We start from the raw sequence: 24,453 nt of genomic DNA on the forward strand, positions 1-24,453 counted from the left end.
GGCCTATATATATATATATATCGTATAAGCCCCTTGGGCTTTTTTGCCTCAGCCTAGCACTTTACCCTTCTTATATTTATATGTTCACTGTGTTGTTTTTATATTGTGCTGAATAAATAAATACAAATACAAAATTTGTCAACCAATTCCACTGCAATGAATACACTTTTGTTCATCATTATTATGTAGATCATTTTTTAATGGAAATACATTGTTTCTCAGGTTAAATCTGGGGGCTGCCCAGGTGACGGTAAAGTAAAGTAATTCCTAAAAAATATATATTTAAATTAAATATTATAGAAAAGACCATTACTGTATAGCCTACAGTAAGATAAAAAAAAGTACAGGCTACTATAAAACCAAATAATAAGAAGGAGGCAAACATTGTGAAAATATCTGATCTACATACTCACAACGAGCTTGTCAATCAGCTGTTAACACACTATGTATCTGTGGAACCAGTTCAAACATGACGCATGTGTGGCGGATTAATACCCACTGTCTGTAATATGACCTGTTCATGAACTACTTTAATACCCACTGTCTGTAATATGACCTGTTCATGAACTACTTTAATACCCACTGTCTGTAATATGGCCTGTTCATGAACTACTTTAATACCCACTGTCTGTAATATGACCTGTTCATGAACTACTTTAATACCCACTGTCTGTAATATGACCTGTTCATGAACTACTTTAATACCCACTGTCTGTAATATGACCTGTTCATGAACTACTTTAATAGCCACTGTCTGTAATATGACCTGTTCATGAACTACTTTAATACCCACTGTCTGTAATATGACCTGTTCATGAACTACTTTAATACCCACTGTCTGTAATATGACCTGTTCATGAACTACTTTTAATTCATCTGTTTTGTTTTAATCATTCACGATATGTGACTGTGATGGAACATGAAGCATCGATGGAAAATAAAAACCTAGTGAATAAACTTTGTTTGCTGTCTCTATTGTATGAATCAACTAGGAAAGGGAACTCTACATCATTTTCTGCTACCTTATGGCCTTATTTGTTTGTTAAAAAGGATTCTGATATACTCATTGTAATAGTGTTTGTTCAGTCACAGGGCTCTCCGTGTCTGTTTAATAAACAATGTGAGAAGATTAAAATATGGCCAGTCTGGATCTGTTGCTGTTGTGTGAGATTGACCTGAGGGTCACAATGTTATGTTTTCTTTAAAAAAAGAAGACGTCTCTATGCCACGGCTTGGTGTGTGGCTTCTACCCCTTTAACGTTAGAGGTTGTGGTGACAGCAGCTCCAATGAGTCTCGCTTCACTTCAAACATGTTGATGTCTGGGTCAGAACTTTGCATTGAACATCCATCTGTTGTAGTTTGACTAATGTCTGCATCGTCGAGCACCACGCATTATTTGAATGTCACACGCAGGCCTATTTTAGACAAAACTAGACAGTGGCAAAAAAAAAAAAAAAAAAAGTACCAATTTGCGTGATGTTTGGACAAAATCTGTAGGTGTGCTGTGCAAAAACCTGTTTTGCACAAAGCGGCCTCCTGGTGGCGCTATAACAGGCCGTTCTGGAAAGTTTGGGGCAGAGGTTCATCGTTGGCATCCAGGGAGTGTGTGTGCAGAATTTGGCATCGACCGGGTTAACGGTGGCCGAGATTAGCTGCTCACAGACGGACGGACACACACACACACACACACACACACACACACGGACGGACGGACGGACGGACGGAGTGCAAAACATACTCTCCCCCCATGCCTTCGGCCTGGTGGAGACAATAAACACATTATAAACATGATTTAGAAACAGCAAAAATAAAATTGCAGAGTAGAAAAACTCAGCGGAAAGGTTATTACGGCCTATAGTAAAAAGAGGCGATCTACAAGCTCACTCAGTTGTAGCACATGGTGTCTGATCAATGGGCCAATCGAAGCAGTGACTCCCACTTTTACCTGTACCTGCATAATGGAGCATATGGCTACCCCAGAACACCAGGGGTCGGTCGGTCCCTCCATCCATCCCTCCATATCTATGTATATCAATCATAGTTACACCTGCAGGGTCATGGGTTGTGTCATGGGTTACTAAACAAATTATCGGTACATATAGGTTGCCAGAGGTTAAGGACAAAGTTTGCATAAAGACCATATACATTTCCATGGAATCCAATGGAATATGTAAATGCTTTTAAGTGCAGGTGTGCAACAAACAAACATCAGTGGGAGGAGGAGCAGGGAAAGGTATAGCTAGAGGAGGCAAAGCACAGAGTTCATCATTTGGAGGATCTGCTCTCATCGGGAAGAAAGTGACCGTCGGACGAAGAGACTTCACCAAAACACCAACTCAGAGATCTGAGACACTCTGCTGGCATCAAAAGGTGAGATCCCTTTAACCTTGAGTTCACTGTTCATTAGAATAGTTGTTGTTTTCAAAAGAACATTGAGAAGAGTTGTTAAAAATGTTTACTTGTGTCATTGTTATATCAGGTCAACTGTGCTCAAATCCATCTTCTGTCTCAGTTACAGGACACACACACAGAGCCTGAAGATGAACGACACACTGGCGAATGGCACCAACTCCTCCTTCCCCTCAAAATCCTCAGAAGATGACACCATTCTGGCCCTACAGATTACCTTCAACTTCATCTATGCCATCCTGGGTCTGCCCCTCAACAGCTACGTTCTGTGGCTGATACTGAGTGGAGCTGGTGGGACGATCGCCTCCGAGTTCTTCTATCTCAACCTGATCGTATCTCTGATCCTCTCTAACTTGGGCGAAGTCATTTACTGTGCATGGCTCTTCACAAACAACTCAATTTTGTTTAAGGTTACTGCTGTTTATTTTTTCTTTTTCGCATTCTCCTTCCAATCGTTCCAGTGTTGTATCTGTGTGGAGCGTTACATAGCGGTGGTTCACCCCGTGGTGTTTCTCCGGTACAAAGCTCTTCGCTACAGGGTGGCCTGTTGCTGCCCTGTCTGGCTGACGGGGCTTGCAGTCAGCTTGTTAGTTATATTCGATACGTATCCTTACTACTTCCTGCTGGGCTTTTGGGTGGTGTGCATTGCTGTGGTGTGTTTCTGCTGCCTCTCGGTCCTCAGAGCTCTGAAACAGCCTGGACCAGGAGAAGGACAGAGGGACAGTGGGGAGGGAAACGGCCTGAAGAGAAGAGCTTTTAGAATCATTCTGATCAGCTTGGTAGTAATGTCACTGACTATAATGAGCTATATTCCCTCTATTGTGGTTCGTCTGCTAAATGTATCCGCCCCAGTTGTTGAACTGATCGTAGTTGTAATGGTCATGATGCCAGGGTTTGTTCATCCATTGCTCTACCTCCACAAAGCTGGGAAACTGCCATGCTTCAAGGGGCTCTGAAAGCAAGTCAGCAGGATAGATCTCTAATGCTGCGTTCACGCTGGCAGATGCCAAAGATGCAAAGATCACAGCATAAGTTGATGTGTTTTTGTTTTGTCATTGCAGCTACAGTTGTAGCTTTGTAGCTTTGCATCTGGAAGTTGAACCCAGCACAGCTTCAATTTGTAGCTCTTGCAGCAGCCACAAACGTCAGATGCATCTTTGTATCTTCATGCTGGCTTCCATTGACAATGAATGGTAGACTGTATCTTTGCATCTGCCCGTGTGAACGCAGCATTACCAGACCTGTGTGTGATATTGGCTCTAATGCTACAAATGTAATCCAGATCTGTCACTGTGTCAGAGAAACCTATTTTATTTATTCAGCTATTTGATATGTTTTTGTTTACTGAATTACTCATGGTAGACAAATCTGTATTTTGACAATTACACAGTAATTATTTCACTATTGTTCATCATATGTAGATTATTTTTTTATGGATTATTTTTTCTCAGTTGTATTTCTGTCCCCCCCCAGGTGAAGTAAAACAAACAAAGAATTCCTAAAACAAAATAGAAATAAATTAAAAATAACAGAAAAGACCATTACTGAATCAACACTGAGATCAACAAAATATATAGGCTATTATTAAACCGATCAAATATTGGCTAAATTGGCATAATGTAAGAAAGAGGCAAACATTATGAAAATAGCTGATCTGCATGCTCACAATGAGCTTGTCAATCAGGTATTATCACAGTATTTATCTGCAGAACCAGTTCAAATAGGATTATTTTGGGGGGTCGTGGCCTAAAAAGGTTGAGAACCACTGGTCTAAATAATATGACCTGCTCATGAACTACTTTTAATTCAATCAATTGGATTATTCATACAACGAAACATGACGCATGTGTGACGGATTAATACCCACTGTCTCTTCTGTAATATGACCTGTTCATGAATTACTTTTAATTCATCTTTTTTTTTCATTCATAATATGTGACTGTGATTGAACATGAAGCATCGATGGTTCGCTGTGTATTGACTTAAACATACAGCAACATTGTACAAGACAACAACAAACTAATGTAACTCGTTAGGTATATAAGAATACTGTGGAATTGTTGTCATAGCAGGAGTTGTCTGTGAAGAGAGAAATTGTTTGGAGCTTCCTATTGTATGAATTAACTAAGGAAACTCAGTTACATTTGTATTTTGTACATAATTTGCTGCATATGAACAGTGACAAATGTATGTAGCAGGTGTGGCGCTACCTATATGGCCTTATGAGTGTAAGTGAAATCACTTTAGGCTCTGTGTTGAGCATGGGAATTATTTGTTTATTTGTGTGTTTGTTTATTAAAAGGATAAAGCTCTATATTCTGATATACTCATTGTAATAGAGTGTTTGTTCAGTCACAACAGGGCTCTCCATCTCTGTGTATAATAAACAATGTGAGAAGATTCAGCGTCCATCCAGGATATGGCCAGTCTGGATCTGTTGCTGTTGTGTGAGATTGACCTGAGGGTCTACATCAGATCACAATGTTTGTTTTCTTTAAAAAAAAGAAGACGTCTCTATGCCACGGCTTGGTGTGTGGCTTCTACCCCTTTAACGTTAGAGGTTGTGGTGACAGCAGCTCCAATGAGTCTCGCTTCACTTCAAACATGTTGATGTCTGGGTCAGAACTTTGCATTGAACATCCATCTGTGGTAGTTTGACTAGTGTCTGCATCATCGAGCACCACGCATTATTTGAATGTCACACGCAGGCCTATTTTAGACAAAACTAGACAGTCGCAAAAAAATAAAAATAAATAAGCATGAGGCATTGAGAGTTCAAGACACAGAGCATAATAAACACATTATAAACATAATTTAGAAACAGCAAAATTTAATTGAAGAGTAGAAAAACCCAGCGGAAAGGTTATTACGGCCTATAGTAAAAAGATCTACAAGCTCACTCAGTTGTAACACATGTGGTGTCTGGTGTCTGATCAATGGGCCAATCGAAGCAGTGACTCCCACTTTTACCTGTACCTGCATATTGGAGCATATGGCAACCCAGAACACCAGGGGTCGGTCCATCCATCCATCCATCTCTATGTCTATCAATCATAGTTACACCTGCAGGGTCATGGGTTGTGTCATGGGTTACTAAACAAATTATCGGTACATATAGGTTGCCCGAGGTTAAGGACAAAGTTTGCATAAAGACCATATACATTTCCATGGAATCCAATGGAATATGTAAATGCTTTTAAGTGCAGGTGTGCAACAAACAAACATCAGTGGAAGGAGGAGCAGGGAAAGGTATAGCTAGAGAAGGCAAAGCACAGAGTTCATCATTTGGAGGATCTGCTCTCATCGGGAAGAAAGTGACCGTCGGACGAAGAGACTTCACCAAAACACCAACTCAGAGATCTGAGACACTCTGCTGGCATCAAAAGGTGAGATCCCTTTAACCTTGTGTTCACTGTTCATTAGAATAGTTGTTGTTTTCAGAAGAACATTGAGAAGAGTTGTTAAAAATGTTTACTTGTGTCATTGTTATATCAGGTCAACTGTGCTCAAATCCATCTTCTGTCTCGGTTACAGGACACACACAGAGCCTGAAGATGAACGACACACTGGCGAATGGCACCAACTCCTTCGTCTCCTCCGGTCTGGCCCAACAGATTACTATCGGTCTCTGCTCTATCAGGGTCCTGGGTCTGCCCCTCAACAGCTACGTTCTGTGGCTGATACTGAGTGGAGCTGGTGGGACGATCACCTCCGAATTCTTCTATCTCAACCTGATCGTATCTGTGATCATCACTGCCTTGGCCGATGTCTTTTACTTTGCATGGCTCTTCACATACAACTCAATTTTGCTAAAGGCTATTGGTGCTTTGTATGTGTTTAACTTATTCTCCATCCCATCGTTCCAGTGTTGTATCTGTGTGGAGCGTTACATAGCGGTGGTTCACCCCGTGGTGTTTCTCAGGTACAAAGCTCTTCGCTACAGGGTGGCCTGTTGCTGCCCTGTCTGGCTGACGGGGCTGGCAGTCAGCTTGTTAGATGTTATATTTGATACTTTTTATCCTTACTACTTCCTGCTGGTCTTTTGGGTGGTGTGCATTGCTGTGGTGTGTTTCTGCTGCCTCTCGGTCCTCAGAGCTCTGAAACAGCCTGGACCAGGAGAAGGACAAAGGGACAGTGGGGAGGGAAACGACCTGAAGAGAAGAGCTTTTAGAATCATTCTGATCAGCTTGGTGGTAATGTCACTGACTACAATGACCTATTTTCCCATTACTCTGTTGGAACTACTGAATAATGTCGACAGAGTTGCTGATACCATCGCATATACAGTAGCCATGATTTCAGCGTTTGTTCATCCATTGCTCTACCTCCACAAAGCTGGGAAACTGCCATGCTTCAAGGGGCTCTGAAAGCAAGTCAGCAGGATAGATCTCTAATGCTGCGTTCACACATGGAAGATGCAAAGATCACAACACATGTTGTTGCTTTGTAAAATCTGACATCAAGTGTACGTCCGTCGTGAAGTGTGCCATTGCAGCTACAGTTGTAGCTTTGTATCTTCATTCCATTGACAATGAATGGTAGACTGTATCTTTGCATCCGCCTTTGTGAACGCAGCATTACCAGACCTGTGTGTGATACTAGGCTCTAATTCTACTAATCTAATCCAAATCTGCCACTGTGTCAGAGAAACCTATTTTATTTAATTCATTCAGCTATTTGATATGTTGTTGTTTTTTTAATTACTCTTGGTAATTAGTGAAGTTGACAATTACACTTTCTGAAACATCTGCGGAACAAGTTCAATTATTTTTGGGGCATCATGGCCTGAAAAGTTTTAGAACCACCGGTGTAAATAATGGGACCTGTTCATGAACTATTTTGAATTCAATAATTTGGATTATTCATACAATGGAACATGACGCACGTGTGACGGATTAACCCATTTTGGGCAGGAACCCCTTTTGGTGTTTTAAACATTATTTTATACTTTAGCTGTTGAAAAATAGCGTGTGACGGATTAATACCCACTGTCTGTAATATGACCTGTTCATGAACTACTTTTAATTCATCTGTTTTTCATCATCATTCATAATGTCTGACTGTGATTAAACATTGATGGAAAATAAAAAAATCTTGTGAAGAAACTTTGTTTGCTGTCTATTGGCTTAAACGTACAGAGTTATAGCTGGAGTTATCTGTGAAGAGAGACATTATTTGGAGCTTCCTGTTGTAGTGGAATCCCTTTAGGCTCTGTGTTAAGCATGGGACTTTTTGTCGGTTTGTTAAAAGGATAAAGCTCTATATTCTGATATACTCATTGTAATAGAGTGTTTGTTCAGTCACAACAGGGCTCTCCATCTCTGTGTATAATAAACAATGTGAGAAGATTCAGCGTCCATCCAGGATATGGCCAGTCTGGATCTGTTGCTGTTGTGTGAGATTGACCTGAGAGTCTACATCAGATCAAAAATGTTAGTTTTCTATTAAAAAAAGAAGACGTCTTCATGCCATGGCTTGGTGTGTGCATGCCTGCATGGCTTCTACCTCTTTAACGTTAGAGGTTGTGGTGACAGCAATGATCAAACCCATCCTATCGTAATATATAGGGAACAACATGAAGTCAATATGAGCCGAAATTGGGCCGCATATTATATTCAAATGTTGCCATTCAACTGTCCTGGCTCTCCAGGTGTATCAGTGATACAAATCCCTTAAGCCATTTAGTGAAACAAGGAACATACGTAGGAGTCTTCCACTCAGTTAAAATGATTATTTTGGCTACTATAGTGTGCCGAGCATGAGGGTCTGTTGTACAGCGTATGGCAGCGCGAGGGAGGCGTCGGAGCAACCAAGCAGGGCAGTTGGAGCATCCGGAACATTAATACGGGATACTCTGCTGTACCATGCAAAGATATTTTGCCAAAATGGAATAATCTTTGGGCACGACCAGAATGTGTGACCCAGCGTGCCCTGGGAAACAGCTGGATACATTTTGTTTTAAAGTAGTGTAATCTACCCCTCACTGAGCCAGAGTGGATCCTCCTCAACCCCTCACTCCAGATCTCATCGGACAGCTTCACTTCAGACATGTTGATGTCTGGGCCAGAATTTTGCATTGGAAATGTAAATGTGAATGGTGGTAGTTTCTGCATCATGGAGCACAACACCAAACATTATTTAAACATTCAGGCCTATTTAGAGAAAAATAGAGGGTGATAAAAGAAATAAAAATAAACATAAGCACATTATAAAATATTTTCAAACTAGAAAAAGTGCCCCTCGGGGCACAGGTCTCCACCAGGGCAGGTCAGGTTGTGGCCTACTGGTGGCGCTATGATAGGCCAATGTGAAAAGGGTGCCATTTCTTCTCACGCCTTGGGTGGCAATTGGATGATTTGAGGCATTTTGTTCCAAAAATGTGTTTTGCAAAAATCCACCTGTTGGTGGCGCTATGACAGGCCAATGTGAAAAAGGTAGGATATATTCCTCAGCCTAGTAGGAAAGTCTGTAAAAGATTTCACTTAAATTGCACACTGCGTTCATGATTTGAGGCTTTTTTTTCTCTAAACGGGTCAATCCTGCAAACTTTGAAAGCCAATGTTAGCCAATTAGAATGGAATTTGGAATATTGGACAGATCCGTCTTGAACACGTGACTATGTATGACTATATGATTTTTGGACAGAATCTGGAGGAGTAATATCAAAAAGATTGTTTTACAAAAGTCGGCCTCCTGGTGGCGCTATAACAGGCCGTTCTGGAAAATTTGGGGCAGAGGTTCATCGTTGGCATCCAGGGAGTGTGTGTGCAAAGTTTCGTATTGACCGGGTTAACGGTGCCGGAGATTAGCTGTACACAGACGGATGGACACACACACACACACACACACACACACACACACACACACACACACACACAGACAGAGTGCAAAACATACTCTCTCCCCATGCCTTCGGCCTGGTGGAGACAATAAGGGATTCAGTGTCTTTGTCAAGGACACTTCAACACTAACTCTGGGAGAGCCCGGGTTCGAACTGGCAACCTTGTGGTTACCATCTGGCCACTCTACCCCTGATCCACCGCCGCCCATGGCTACCACCCCAACACCCAGAATTAGATTATATCATCTCACACCTCCCCCCATTTATCGATTGATCCATCCATCCATCCATCCATATCTATGACTGTCAGTCATAGTTACACCTGCAGGGTCATGGGTTGTTGTCATGGGTTAATAAACAAATTATCGTCACATAATATGTGTTCCCTGAGGTTTTCCAACTAAGGACAAAGTTTGCATAAAGAATGTACCGTACATTTCCATGAATCCAATGCAATATGAAAATCCTCTATAGTGCAGGTGTGCAACAAACAAACATTAGTGGGAGGAGGAGCAGGGAAAGGTATAGCTAGAGAAGGCAAAGCACAGAGTTCATCATTTGGAGGATCGGCTCTCATCAGGAAGAAAGTGACCGTCGGACGAAGAGACTTCACCAAAACACCAACTCAGAGATCTGAGACACTCTGCTGGCATCAAAAGGTGAGATCCCTTTAACCTTGTGTTCATTGTTCATTAGAATAGTTGTTGTTTTCAGAAGAACATTGAGAAGAGTTGTTAAAAATGTTTACTTGTGTCATTGTTATATCAGGTCAACTGTGCTCAAATCCATCTTCTGTCTCGGTTACAGGACACACACAGAGCCTGAAGATGAACGACACACTGGCGAATGGCACCAACTCCTCCGTCTCCTCCGGTCTGGCCCTACAGATTACTATCTGCTCTATCAGGCTCCTGGGTCTGCCCCTCAACAGCTACGTTCTGTGGCTGATACTGAGTGGAGCTGGTGGGACGATCGCCTCTGAGTTCTTCTATCTCAACCTGATCGTATCTGTGATCATCACTGCCTTGGCCGATGTCTTTGTCTTTGCATGGCTCTTCACATACAACTCAATTTTGCTAAAGGTTATTGGTGCTTTGTATGTGTTTATGTTATTCTCCATCCCATCGTTCCAGTGTTGTATCTGTGTGGAGCGTTACATAGCGGTGGTTCACCCCGTGGTGTTTCTCAGGTACAAAGCTCTTCGCTACAGGGTGGCCTGTTGCTGCGCTGTCTGGCTGACGGGGCTGGCAGTCAGCTTGTTAGTTGTTATATTCGATGCTAGGTATGCTTACTACTTCTTGCTGGTCTTTTGGGTGGTGTGCATTGCTGTGGTGTGTTTCTGCTGCCTCTCGGTCCTCAGAGCTCTGAAACAGCCTGGACCAGGAGAAGGACAGAGGGACAGTGGGGAGGGAAACGACCTGAAGAGAAGAGCTTTTAGAATCATTCTGATCAGCTTGGTGGTAATGTCACTGACTACAATGACCTATTTTCCCATTACTCTGTTGAAACTACTGAATTATGTCGACATAGTTGCTAATACCATCGCATCTACAGTAGCCATGATTTCAGCGTTTGTTCATCCATTGCTCTACCTCCACAAAGCTGGGAAACTGCCATGCTTCAAGGGGCTCTGAAAGCAAGTCAGCAGGATAGATCTCTAATGCTGCGTTCACACATGGAAGATGCAAAGATCACAACACATGTTGTTGTTTTGTAAAATCTGACATCAAGTGTGCGTCCGTCGTGAAGTGTGCCATTGCAGCTACAGTTGTAGCTTTGTATCTTCATGCTGGCTTCCATTGACAATGAATGGTAGACTGTATCTTTGCATCCGCCTTTGTGAACGCAGCATTACCAGACCTGTGTGTGATACTAGGCTCTAATTCTACTAATCTAATCCAAATCTGCCACTGTGTCAGAGAAACCTATTTTATTTAATTTATTCAGCTATTTGATATGTTGTTTTTTTTTTTAATTACTCTTGGTAATTAGAGAAGTTGACAATTACACTTTCTGAAACATCTACGGAACAAGTGCAATTAGGATTATTTTTGGGGCGTCATGGCCTGAAAAGTTTTAGAACCACCGGTGTAAATAATGGGACCTGTTCATGAACTATTTTGAATTCAATAATTTGGATTATTCATACAATGGAACATGACGCACGTGTGACGGATTAATACCCACTGTCTGTAATATGACCTGTTCATGAACTACTTTTAATTCATCTGTTATTCATCATCATTCATAATGTCTGACTGTGATTAAACATTGATGGAAAATAAAAAATCTTGTGAAGAAACTTTGTTTGCTGTCTATTGGCTTAAACGTACAGAGTTATAGCTGGAGTTATCTGTGAAGAGAGACATTATTTGGAGCTTCCTGTTGTAGTGGAATCCCTTTAGGCTCTGTGTTAAGCATGGGACTTTTTGTCGGTTTGTTAAAAAGGATAAAGCTCTATATTCTGATATACTCACTGTAATATAGTGTTTGTTCAGTCACAACAGGGCTCTCCATCTCTGTGTATAATAAACAATGTGAGAAGATTCAGCGTCCATCCAGGATATGACCAGTCGGGATCTGTTGCTGTTGTGTGAGATTGACCTGAGAGTCTACATCAGATCAAAAATGTTAGTTTTCTATTTAAAAAAGAAGACGTCTTTATGCCATGGCTTGGTGTGTGCATGCTTGCATGGCTTCTACCTCTTTAACGTTAGAGGTTGTGGTGACAGCAATGATCAAACCCATCCTATCGTAATATATAGGGAACAACATGAAGTCAAGATGAGCCGAAATTGGGCCCCTTATTATATTCAAATGTTGCCATTCAACTGTCCTGGCTCTCCAGGTGTATCAGTGATAAAAATCCCTTAAGCCATTTAGTGAAACAAGGAACATAGGAGTCTTCTACTCAGTTAAAACGGTTATTTTGGCTACTATAGTGTGCCGAGCATGAGGGTCTGTTGTACAGCGTATGGCAGCGCGAGGGAGGCGTCGGAGCAACCGAGCAGGGCAGTTGGAGCATCCGGAACATTAATACGGAATACTCTGCTGTACCATGCAAAGATATTTTGCCAAAATGGAATAATCTTTGGGCACGACCAGAATGTGTGACCCAGCGTGCCCTGGGAAACAGCTGGATACATTTTGTTTTAAAGTAGTGTAATCTACCCCTCACTGAGCCAGAGTGGATCCTCCTCAACCCCTCACTCCAGATCTCATCGGACAGCTTCACTTCAGACATGTTGATGTCTGGGCCAGAATTTTGCATGGAAAATGTAAATGTGAATGGTGGTAGTTTCTGCATCATGGAGCACAACACCAAACATTATTTAAACATTCAGGCCTATTTAGAGAAAACTAGATGGTGATAAAAAAAAAGAAAAAAAAAAGAAAAAAAAAAAAAATATATATATATATATATATAAATTATTATTATAAAATATTTTCAAACTAGAAAAAGTGCCCCTCGGGGCACAGGTCTCCACCAGGGCAGGTCAGGTTGTGGCCTCCTGGTGGCGCTATGATAGGCCAATGTGAAAAGGGTGCCATTTCTTCTCACACCTTGGGTGGCAATTGGATGATTTGAGGCATTTTGTTCCAAAAATGTGTTTTGCAAAAATCCACCTGTTGGTGGCGCTATGACAGGCCAATGTGAAAAAGGTAGGATATATTCCTCAGCCTAGTAGGAAAGTCTGTAAAAGATTTCACTTAAATTGCACACTGCGTTCATGATTTGAGGCTTTTCTTTCTCTAAACGGGCCAATCCTGCAAACTTTGAAAGCCAATGTTGGCCAATTAGAATGGAATTTGGAATATTGGACAGATCCTTTTGAACACGTGACTATGTATGACTATATGATTTTTGGACAGAATCTGGAGGAGTAATATCAAAAAGATTTTTTTACAAAAGTCGGCCTCCTGGTGGCGCTATAACAGGCCGTTCTGGAAAATTTGGGGCAGAGGTTCATCGTTGGCATCCAGGGAGTGTGTGTGCAAAGTGTCGTATTGACCGGGTTAACGGTGCCGGAGATTAGCTGTACACAGACGGATGGACACACACGGAGGGATGGACGTACACACACACACACACACACACACACACACACACACACACACACACACACAGTGCAAAACATACTCTCTCCCCATGCCTTCGGCCTGGTGGAGACAGTAAGGGATTCAGTGTCTTTGTCAAGGACACTTCAACACTAACTCTGGGGGAGCCCGGGTTCGAACTGGCAACCTTGTGGTTACCATCTGGCCACTCTACCCCTGATCCACCGCCGCCCATGGCTACCACCCCAACACCCATAATTAGATTATATCATCTCACACCTCCCACCATTTATCTGTGACATTTATCGATTGATCCATCCATCCATCCATCCATCCATATCTATGACTGTCAGTCATAGTTACACCTGCAGGGTCATGGGTTGTTGACATGGGTTAATAAACAAATGATCGTCACATAATATGTGTTCCCTGAGGTTTTCCAACTAATAGGCCGTGTTGGGACCCATGAAAAAGTGCTTAGAAAATGAGTTTCGTTCCCATGTCAAGCGAACTACGCATTCAATGCATTTTTTCATAGATAATACCCTTCTAGACTTTGGGTAAAAAGTTCTACTCATAAAAACCTGCTGTTTTTTTTTTATAGCCATAAATGTATAAACAGTTTATAACCAAAAAACGAAAATCGTGTGCTGCTGTTTTTGCTTGTAAAATGTGTTTTTGGCAACAATTTTTTTTTCTCAAATGTCAAATGCATATACATAACATCTGACATAAGTATTGGTGCCTTTAGTTTACTCAGTCATATGTGAATTTATATCATGAAATGTAGCATATTTGTTAAAGAATATGCTTCAACTTAAGTGTTTGCCACACAGTACAATGAAACCTACACAGTAAATTGTGTCAAGAGCTTATGTTTCATACATAGAAAATGTCTCATCCTAATGTGTAATGAAAGGTAGAAAAGAAAATCAGGGCACCTTGGACCAACATGGCAGAAAATCTATCAAAATGTTACCACGCCCCCTAAATTGGAATAATGCAACAAATGGACAAGACTAAGAATTAAAGTAGTAGAGGTCAGAATTATTACAACATATGGTATGAAACATTTATTTATTTACAAGTGGGTCACAGCAAAGGGTCACAGCATCTGTCATCTGTACATCCACCCCCCCGGCCAAGGAAATATATGAAAATTGAAAATACAAAATAACATACAAATGCATAATAATTGTTGAAAAAAAAAAGTAGTAGGCCTACATGGTAACATGTTGGGTTACTCATCCCTATCACTTTCATCAGAGTCATCATCCCATGTAGGCCTACCTCTTTCTTCTGTTTCCTTTGACACATTTTCACAGTCCTGGCAGTGACATAAATCAGTGCAAAACAGTTTTGCAGACATACATGAACATCTTTCAGTCTCACATTTGCTTTTTTTGCAATTACAGTGGACTACCTGCAACACAATATCAGGGGCAGGATTTCTAGTCATCCATTGTACTGTTAACTCCCCATCCTCCATGACCCATCCACTGCCAATGGGTGAAGGAGCACACATCCTACTAGTCAGAGAACGTCTCATCACTGCTGCTTGGTAGTTTGCCCTTTTGCAATGTTGGTGGAGAGCATCACTTGTTGGGGGAATGTACAGTTCTGGCAAAGCTGATGATGCCGTACAGAATGATTTGTACCTTGCATCATTCACGTTTTTGGCAGATGATTGGCCATACAGGTAGCACACATATTTGCTCAGTGTGTTGAAAGTTGACTGGTCAAGGTTAAAACTGCTGCCAAGATGAACCTGCTTGGCTTACCTCAGTTGACTCAAAGAATGCCAAAGAGGTAACCTAAAAGTTCCTCAGACAGATTGAGGCGCAGCTTCCTCAGTGTAAGCAGAAGTCTCTGAGTATCACTAAGTGACTGTTTTGCAGGAGGTGGTAAACTTGGTGACACAAAATTGAACAACAACATGAAAGTCCTGTGAAGAATTTCATTTTGCTGTCATCAAATTCTGAAGGATCAAGAGTACGATGTTTCAACTCACTTTCTAATTTGTTGACTTTATCCCTAAGTGATTGACATTCAGCATTTAAAGATTTAATCTGTTCATGTAATGAGGCAATGTCATTTTGTGTTTCCTCTGTCTGGACCCCAATGCCTGGGACTTCAACAACAGTCTGTACCTCTGCTGTACTTCGATCAGTGATGGAGGTGAAACCAAATAACCTTGGCACGTAGTCAGGATGTAGAGGATCATCACTCTTTTCCCCTTAAATAACAAAAACAACAAAAACATTTACTAGAAATATGATATTAATTTGTTTACATATATGGGGTGTTTTCACATATGTCCTGTTTCAGACATCAGCCTCAAAACAAACTCATCCGGGACGGGGCTGCCAAATCATTGTGAGATTATTTTTTTACATTAACCACTGGAACAATAGCATCCCTATTCTGGAGGGAACATTTGCAGAAAATAGCAGATCTACAAGCTCACAACATTGTTGGTGTAGAGCAGGGGTAGGCAGCTTTAACCACGGGTGCTAAGGGTGACCACTGGCACACACTGGAAATGCCAGTGTCTCACTCTAATGCCAGTCTGGCATTAGAGTGAGAGAGGATTAGCCTGCATGTCTGTAACTGTGTACAAATGGAACCAATGGACCCCATTGGACCCCAAATGGAGCCTTCTTAGGAACCAAATGGACCTTACAGGTCTGTAACTCTGAGAGATGGAACCAAATGGACCCTTACAGCCTGAGTGTACAAATGGACACATGCAGGTCTGTAACTCTGACACTATGGGTCCATTTGGTTCCATTCGTACACTCTCAGAGTAAGTCCATTTGTGCAATAACAATCAAACGTTATGTGGGTCCTTGAAAAAAACAAACAAAAAAAGTTTGATATTAAACCACTGTAGTGGTTATCAGTGGACTCTTAATGTGTCATATAAATCAGTGTCATACGATATTCTGAGGGAAACCATGGAGACTTAACATTCAGTAACTGCAGGGTGTGTTGATCAATAAGAACATTAACATTAAAGTCTTTCCACGGACTCACGTAACATGTTGATGAGTAATTACTCCTGACCAGATCTCTTTCCGGGTAACGGACTATGTTAATCCACTAATTGGTCCACAAGAAGAGAACTCCGTTAGGTTCGTTTAAAACGGGACATTGTGTGAAAAGGCCCTTTTACATTGAACGTATGGTTTTACAAAAAAAGCAACATACCTGACACAAAGTGAAAGTGGCACCCCCAAATCCATGTAGCCCTGAAACATGACTACATCGGCGAAGTGCAGCGATCCATTTACTTCTTTTTTCTTTACATTTCGGCAGTCTGTAAAAGGATAGCTCCGAGTTCTTTTTTAATCTGTTTGTACAGTCAATCGCACAACGGCTCTTTCCCATTTTCCCAGTTTAGAGAATGAAAACAGCGTCGCAACAGTGAGTTGCTAGGTTGCTATGGACAACAAAAAGTTCTTCCGCATACGAAGACGTTACGCGCATAGCCTACTCAAGGGAATAAAGCGGCTACGCGATTGGTCCACGTGACCAAAACCACACCACTCCCCTTGCACATATTATTACGCCTTGTAAGAAATAGTCCCGTTTTAGATCGCGGATTATAAAATAACTGCAGCGTCGGACGAGTAGAACTTTTTTATTTAGACTGTCTACCTATAAATCTCTTTTATGGAGAAAAAATTGTGTAGTCCCCCTTCCGTGGGAACGGACCTGAACGAAAAGGGACCTCACAACACGGCCTATAAGGACAAAGTTTGCATAAAGAATGTACCGTACATTTCCATGAATCCAATGCAATATGAAAATCCTCTATAGTGCAGGTGTGCAACAAACAAACATCAGTGGAAGGAGGAGCAGGGAAAGGTATAGTTAGAGAAGGCAAAGCACAGAGTTCATCATTTGGAGGATCTGCTCTCATCGGGAAGAAAGTGACCGTCGGACGGAGAGACTTCACCAAAACACCAACTCAGAGATCTGAGACACTCTGCTGGCATCAAAAGGTGAGATCCCTTTAACCTTGTGTTCACTGTTCATTAGAATAGTTGTTGTTTTCAGAAGAACATTTAGAAGAGTTGTTAAAAATGTTTACTTCATTTTCGTCATTGTTATATACGGTCAACTGTGCTCTAATACGTCTTCTGTACCGGTTACAGGACACACACTGAGCCTGAAGATGAACGACACACTGGCGAATGGCACCAACTCCTCCATCCCCTACCCATCCCTGGAGTTGATAGTAATGTGCAGTGCCAGCTCCATTAAGCTCATCCTGGGTCTGCCCCTCAACAGTTACGTTCTGTGGCTGATACTGAGTGGAGCTGGTGGGACGATCGCCTCCGAGTTCTTCTATCTCAACCTGATTGTATCTGTGATCCTCTCTACCTTGGCCGATGTCGTTTACATTGCATTCCTCTTAACATACAACTCAATGTTGGTCAAGGTTGCTGAATTTACTTTTTGTTTATCTTCTTCTACATCCCATCGTTCCAGTGTTGTATCTGTGTGGAGCGTTACATAGCGGTGGTTCACCCCGTGGTGTTTCTCCGGTACAAAGCTCTTCGGTACAGGGTGGCCTGTTGCTGCCCTGTCTGGCTGACGGGGCTTGCAGTCAGCTTGCCAACTGTTATATTCGATGCTTTTTATCCTCACTACTTCCTGCTGGTCTTTTGGGTGGTGTGCATTGCTGTGGTGTGTTTCTGCTGCCTCTCGGTCCTCAGAGCTCTGAAACAGCCTGGACCAGGAGAAGGACAGAGGGACAGTGGGGAGGGAAACGACCTGAAGAGAAGAGCTTTTAGAATCATTCTGATCAGCTTGGTGGTAATGTCACTGACTACAATGACCTATTTTCCCATTACTCTGGTGGCACTACTGAATTATGTCGACATAGTTGCTGATACGATCGCAACTACAGTAGCCTTGATTTCAGAGCTTGTTCATCCATTGCTCTACCTCCACAAAGCTGGGAAACTGCCATGCTTCAAGGGGCTCTGAAAGCACGATAGATCTCTTACTAGACCTGTGTGTGATACTAGGCTCTAATCCAAATTGCCACTGTGTCAGAGAAACCTACTTCAATCTCATCAAATTCTACTTTATTACAAAAATTCCAATTCCACTGCAATGAATACATTTTTGTTCATCATAATGTAGATCATTTTTTAATGGAAATACATTGTTTCTCAGGTTAAATCTGGGGGCCGCCCAGGAAAGTAAAGAAATTCCTAAAAATAAATATATAAATTAAATATTATAGAAAAGACCATTACTGTAGCCTACAGTAAGATAAAAAGAAAGTACAGGCTACTATAAAACCAAATAATAAGAAAGAGGCAAACATTGTGAAAATATCTGATCTACATACTCACAACGAGCTTGTCAATCAGCTGTTAACACACTATGTATCTGTGGAACCAGATCAAACATGACGCATGTGTGGCGGATTAATACCCACTGTCTGTAATATGACCTGTTCATGAACTACTTTAATACCCACTGTCTGTAATATGACCTGTTCATGAACTACTTTAATACCCACTGTCTGTAATATGACCTGTTCATGAACTACTTTAATACCCACTGTCTGTAATATGACCTGTTCATGAACTACTTTAATACCCACTGTCTGTAATATGACCTGTTCATGAACTACTTTAATACCCACTGTCTGTAATATGACCTGTTCATGAACTACTTTAATACCCACTGTCTGTAATATGACCTGTTCATGAACTACTTTAATACCCACTGTCTGTAATATGACCTGTTCATGAACTACTTTAATACCCACTGTCTGTAATATGACCTGTTCATGAACTACTTTAATACCCACTGTCTGTAATATGACCTGTTCATGAACTACTTTAATACCCACTGTCTGTAATATGACCTGTTCATGAACTACTTTAATACCCACTGTCTGTAATATGACCTGTTCATGAACTACTTTTAATGAATCTGTTTTTTTTTTTTTATCATTCACGATATGTGACTGTGATGGAACATGAAGCATCGATGGAAAATACAAATCTAGTGAATAAACTTTGTTTGCTGTCTCTATTGTATGTATGAACTAGGAAAGGGAACTCTACATCATTTTCTGCTACCTTATGGCCTTATTTGTTTGTTAAAAGGATAAAGCTCTATATTCTGATATACTCATTGTAATAGTGTTTGTTCAGTCACATGAGGGCTCTCCGTGTCTGTTTAATAAACAATGTGAGAAGATTAAAATATGGCCAGTCTGGATCTGTTGCTGTTGTGTGAGATTGACCTGAGGGTCTACATCAGATCACAATGTTTGTTTTCTTTAAAAAAAAGAAGACGTGTTTATGCCACGGCTTGGTGTGTGGCTTCTACCCCTTTAACGTTAGAGGTTGTGGTGACAGCAGCTCCAATGAGTCTCGCTTCACTTCAAACATGTTGATGTCTGGGTCAGAACTTTGCATTGAACATCCATCTGTGGTAGTTTGACTAATGTCTGCATCGTCGAGCACCACGCATTATTTGAATGTCACACGCAGGCCTATTTTAGACAAAACTAGACAGTGGCAAAAAAATAAAAATAAAAAAGCATGAGGCATTAAGAGTTCAAGACACAGAGCATAATAAACACATTATAAACATGATTTAGAAACAGCAAAAATAAAATTGCAGAGTAGAAAAACTCAGCGGAAAGGTTATTACGGCCTATAGTAAAAAGAGGCGATCTACAAGCTCACTCAGTTGTAGCACATGGTGTCTGATCAATGGGCCAATCGAAGCAGTGACTCCCACTTTTACCTGTACCTGCATATTGGAGCATATGGCTACCCCAGAACAACAGGGGTCGGTCCATCCATCCATATCTATGTATATCAATCATAGTTACACCTGCAGGGTCATGGGTTGTGTCATGGGTTACTAAACAAATTATCGGTACATAGGTTGCCCGAGGTTAAGGACAAAGTTTGCATAAAGACCATATACATTTCCATGGAATCCAATCCAATGGAATATGTAAATGCTTTTAAGTGCAGGTGTGCAACAAACAAACATTAGTGGAAGGAGGAGCAGGGAAAGGTATAGCTAGAGGAGGCAAAGCACAGAGTTCATCATTTGGAGGATCTGCTCTCATCGGGAAGAAAGTGACCGTCGGACGAAGAGACTTCACCAAAACACCAACTCAGAGATCTGAGACACTCTGCTGGCATCAAAAGGTGAGATCCCTTTAACCTTGTGTTCACTGTTCATTAGAATAGTTGTTGTTTTCAGAAGAACATTGAGAAGAGTTGTTAAAAATGTTTACTTGTGTCATTGTTATATCAGGCCAACTGTGCTCAAATCCATCTTCTGTCTTGGTTACAGGACACACACAGAGCCTGAAGATGAACGACACACTGGCGAATGGCACCAACTCCTCCGTCCCCTCCGGTCTGGCCCTACAGATTACTATCAGTCTCGGCTCTATCAGGCTCCTGGGTCTGCCCCTCAACAGCTACGTTCTGTGGCTGATACTGAGTGGAGCTGGTGGGACGATCGCCTCTGAGTTCTTCTATCTCAACCTGATCGTATCTGTGATCATCACTGCCTTGGCCGATGTCTTTGTCTTTGCATGGCTCTTCACATACAACTCAATTTTGCTAAAGGTTTTTGGTGCTTTGTATGTGTTTATGTTATTCTCCATCCCATCGTTCCAGTGTTGTATCTGTGTGGAGCGTTACATAGCGGTGGTTCACCCCGTGGTGTTTCTCAGGTACAAAGCTCTTCGCTACAGGGTGGCCTGTTGCTGCGCTGTCTGGCTGACGTGGCTGGCAGTCAGCTTGTTAGTTGTTATATTCGATGCTAGGTATGCTTACTACTTCTTGCTGGTCTTTTGGGTGGTGTGCATTGCTGTGGTGTGTTTCTGCTGCCTCTCGGTCCTCAGAGCTCTGAAACAGCCTGGACCAGGAGAAGGACAGAGGGACAGTGGGGAGGGAAACGACCTGAAGAGAAGAGCTTTTAGAATCATTCTGATCAGCTTGGTGGTAATGTCACTGACTACAATGACCTATTTTCCCATTACTCTGTTGCAACTACTGAATTATGTCGACATAGTTGCTAATACCATCGCATCTACAGTAGCCATGATTTTAGCGTTTGTTCATCCATTGCTCTACCTCCACAAAGCTGGGAAACTGCCATGCTTCAAGGGGCTCTGAAAGCACGATAGATCTCTTACTAGACCTGTGTGTGATACTAGGCTCTAATCCAAATTGCCACTGTGTCAGAGAAACCTACTTCAATCTCATCAAATTCTACTTCATTAAAAAAAAATCAAACATAAGTTTAGGACCCACTTAATTGACCAGATCACTTAATTATATTTCTTTGTATCTATTCTTTCTCTAATCATGTAAATAACCAAAAATTCTAATCATGTTCTTGTTGTGTTTTTGTTTTGTTGTTTTGTTTATGTTTTATATACGGCAATCATGTTTTCTGGATATTCTATATCTCATGTACAATGTTTCATTATAATTCATATAGGTAGAGGCCTATATATATATATATCGTATAAGCCCCTTGGGCTTTTTTGCCTCAGCCTAGCACTTTACCCTTCTTATATTTATATGTTCACTGTGTTGTTTTTATATTGTGCTGAATAAATAAATACAAATACAAAATTTGTCAACCAATTCCACTGCAATGAATACATTTTTGTTCATCATTATTATGTAGATCGTTTTTTAATGGAAATACATTGTTTCTCAGGTTAAATCTGGGGGCTGCCCAGGTGACGGTAAAGTAAAGTAATTCCTAAAAAAAAATATATAAATTAAATATTATAGAAAAGACCATTACTGTAGCCTACAGTAAGATATAAAAAAAGTACAGGCTACTATAAAACCAAATAATAAGAAGGAGGCAAACATTGTGAAAATATCTGATCTACATACTCACAACGAGCTTGTCAATCAGCTGTTAACACACTATGTATCTGTGGAACCAGTTCAAACATGACGCATGTGTGGCGGATTAATACCCACTGTCTGTAATATGACCTGTTCATGAACTACTTTAATACCCACTGTCTGTAATATGACCTGTTCATGAACTACTTTAATACCCACTGTCTGTAATATGACCTGTTCATGAACTACTTTAATACCCACTGTCTGTAATATGACCTGTTCATGAACTACTTTAATACCCACTGTCTGTAATATGACCTGTTCATGAACTACTTTAATACCCACTGTCTGTAATATGACCTGTTCATGAACTACTTTAATACCCACTGTCTGTAATATGACCTGTTCATGAACTACTTTTAATTCATCTGTTTTGTTTTTTTATCATTCACGATATGTGACTGTGATGGAACATGAAGCATCGATGGAAAATAAAAACCTAGTGAATAAACTTTGTTTGCTGTCTCTATTGTATGAATCAACTAGGAAAGGGAACTCTACATAATTTTCTGCTACCTTATGGACTTATTTGTTTGTTAAAAGGATAAAGCTCTATATTCTGATTTACTCATTGTAATAGAGTGTTTGTTCAGTCACAGGGCTCTCCGTGTCTGTTTAATAAACAATGTGAGAAGATTAAAATATGGCCAGTCTGGATCTGTTGCTGTTGTGTGAGATTGACCTGAGGGTCTACATCAGATCACATGTTTGTTTTCTTTAAAAAAAGAAGACTGAGGTCGTTAAAGAAAAAGGCTTCTAAATCCTACTTTTTATGAAAAACCCATGTTTCTATGTCAGTGGTGCTCAACCTTTTTCACGTCAAGGACGCCCAGAATTATCTCTATCTCTATTATCTCTCAAAATATGTAGTTCCAGGGACCCCCCCAGAAGCCAATATTTTAGTTAAAAGTGTTCGCTCGGAAATATATATTCAAATATTTGCACCACATAAAAAAACTAAACAAAAAAACAATAGTGGCACGCTATACGAGCTTGTAGATCTGCTATTTTTCAAAAGCTAAATTATAACATAAAGTTTAAAACACCAAAAGGTATAACGTTAGAGGTTGTGGTGAAAGCAGCTCCAATGAGTCTCGCTTCAGTTCAAACATGTTGATGTCTGGGTCAGAAGTTTGCATTGAGGCCGTTTCTGCATCGTCGAGCACCGCCCATTATTTGAATATTTTAGACAAGACGGTGGCAAAAAAAGATTACACCCATGTGAAGTAAGTGCATGGTGCAACTCCATGTGGGCGTCTCCGGGGGGTCCCTGGAACTTACAGACCCACAGGTTCAACTCCGTGTGGGCGTCTCCGGGGGGTCCCTGGAACTTACAGACCCACAGGTTCAACTCCGTGTGGGCGTTTCCGGGGGGTCCCTGGAACTTACAGACCCACAGGTTCAACTCTGTGTGGGCGTCTCAGGGGGGTCCCTGGAACTTACAGACCCACAGGTTCAACTCCGTGTGGGCGTCTCCGGGGGGTTCCTGGAACTTACAGACCCACAGGTTCAACTCCGTGTGGGCGTCTCCGGGGGGTCCCTGGAACTTACAGACCCACAGCACAGGTTCAACTCCGTGTGGGCGTCTCCGGGGGGTCCCTGGAACTTACAGACCCACAGGTTCCGGGCTCCGGCGAGCCGCCTCACGTCTGAAACGGTTGAGAAATGACCGTTACCATGTGGGGGTCCCTCTACTGTACTGTACTGTACTGTACTGTACTGTCACACCCGGAATCATCATATATACAGTAAAAGTGTGTGTGTGTGTGTGTGTGTGTGTGTGTGTGTGTGTGTGTGTGTGTGTGTGTGTGTGTTGTTCATAAAGGCACTATAAAATGCTCCATTTACAACAAACTGTATATAAAACACGGTCAAACATTTATCTGTGAAATACGACTCTGTCGTTTGCCTCAACATCATTCCTGCTGCCCGATCCAGAATTCCTCGACACGGCCCACAGACACACATCTCGTCGTCTTCCCGGCTCATGTGTTGCTGTCGAAGTGTACCTCAGCGCTGCGTCTCGAGCGATGTACAGTATGACGTCCTGTACATTGCTGTACGGGAGATTTGTTCTCCGCATTTGACCACATGTCTTGGAGCAGTGCATGTAGCATGTAGCATGTAGCCCGCAGCCATGCCGCGCCTCAGGAATCATCCCATCCAACCCATTGACGCCGAGTGCCAAGCAGGGTCCCGTTTGTTGC

Source organism: Protomyctophum parallelum, assembly GCF_964188405.1.
Source record: "Protomyctophum parallelum genome assembly, chromosome: 17".
Classification (NCBI taxonomy): domain Eukaryota; kingdom Metazoa; phylum Chordata; class Actinopteri; order Myctophiformes; family Myctophidae; genus Protomyctophum; species Protomyctophum parallelum.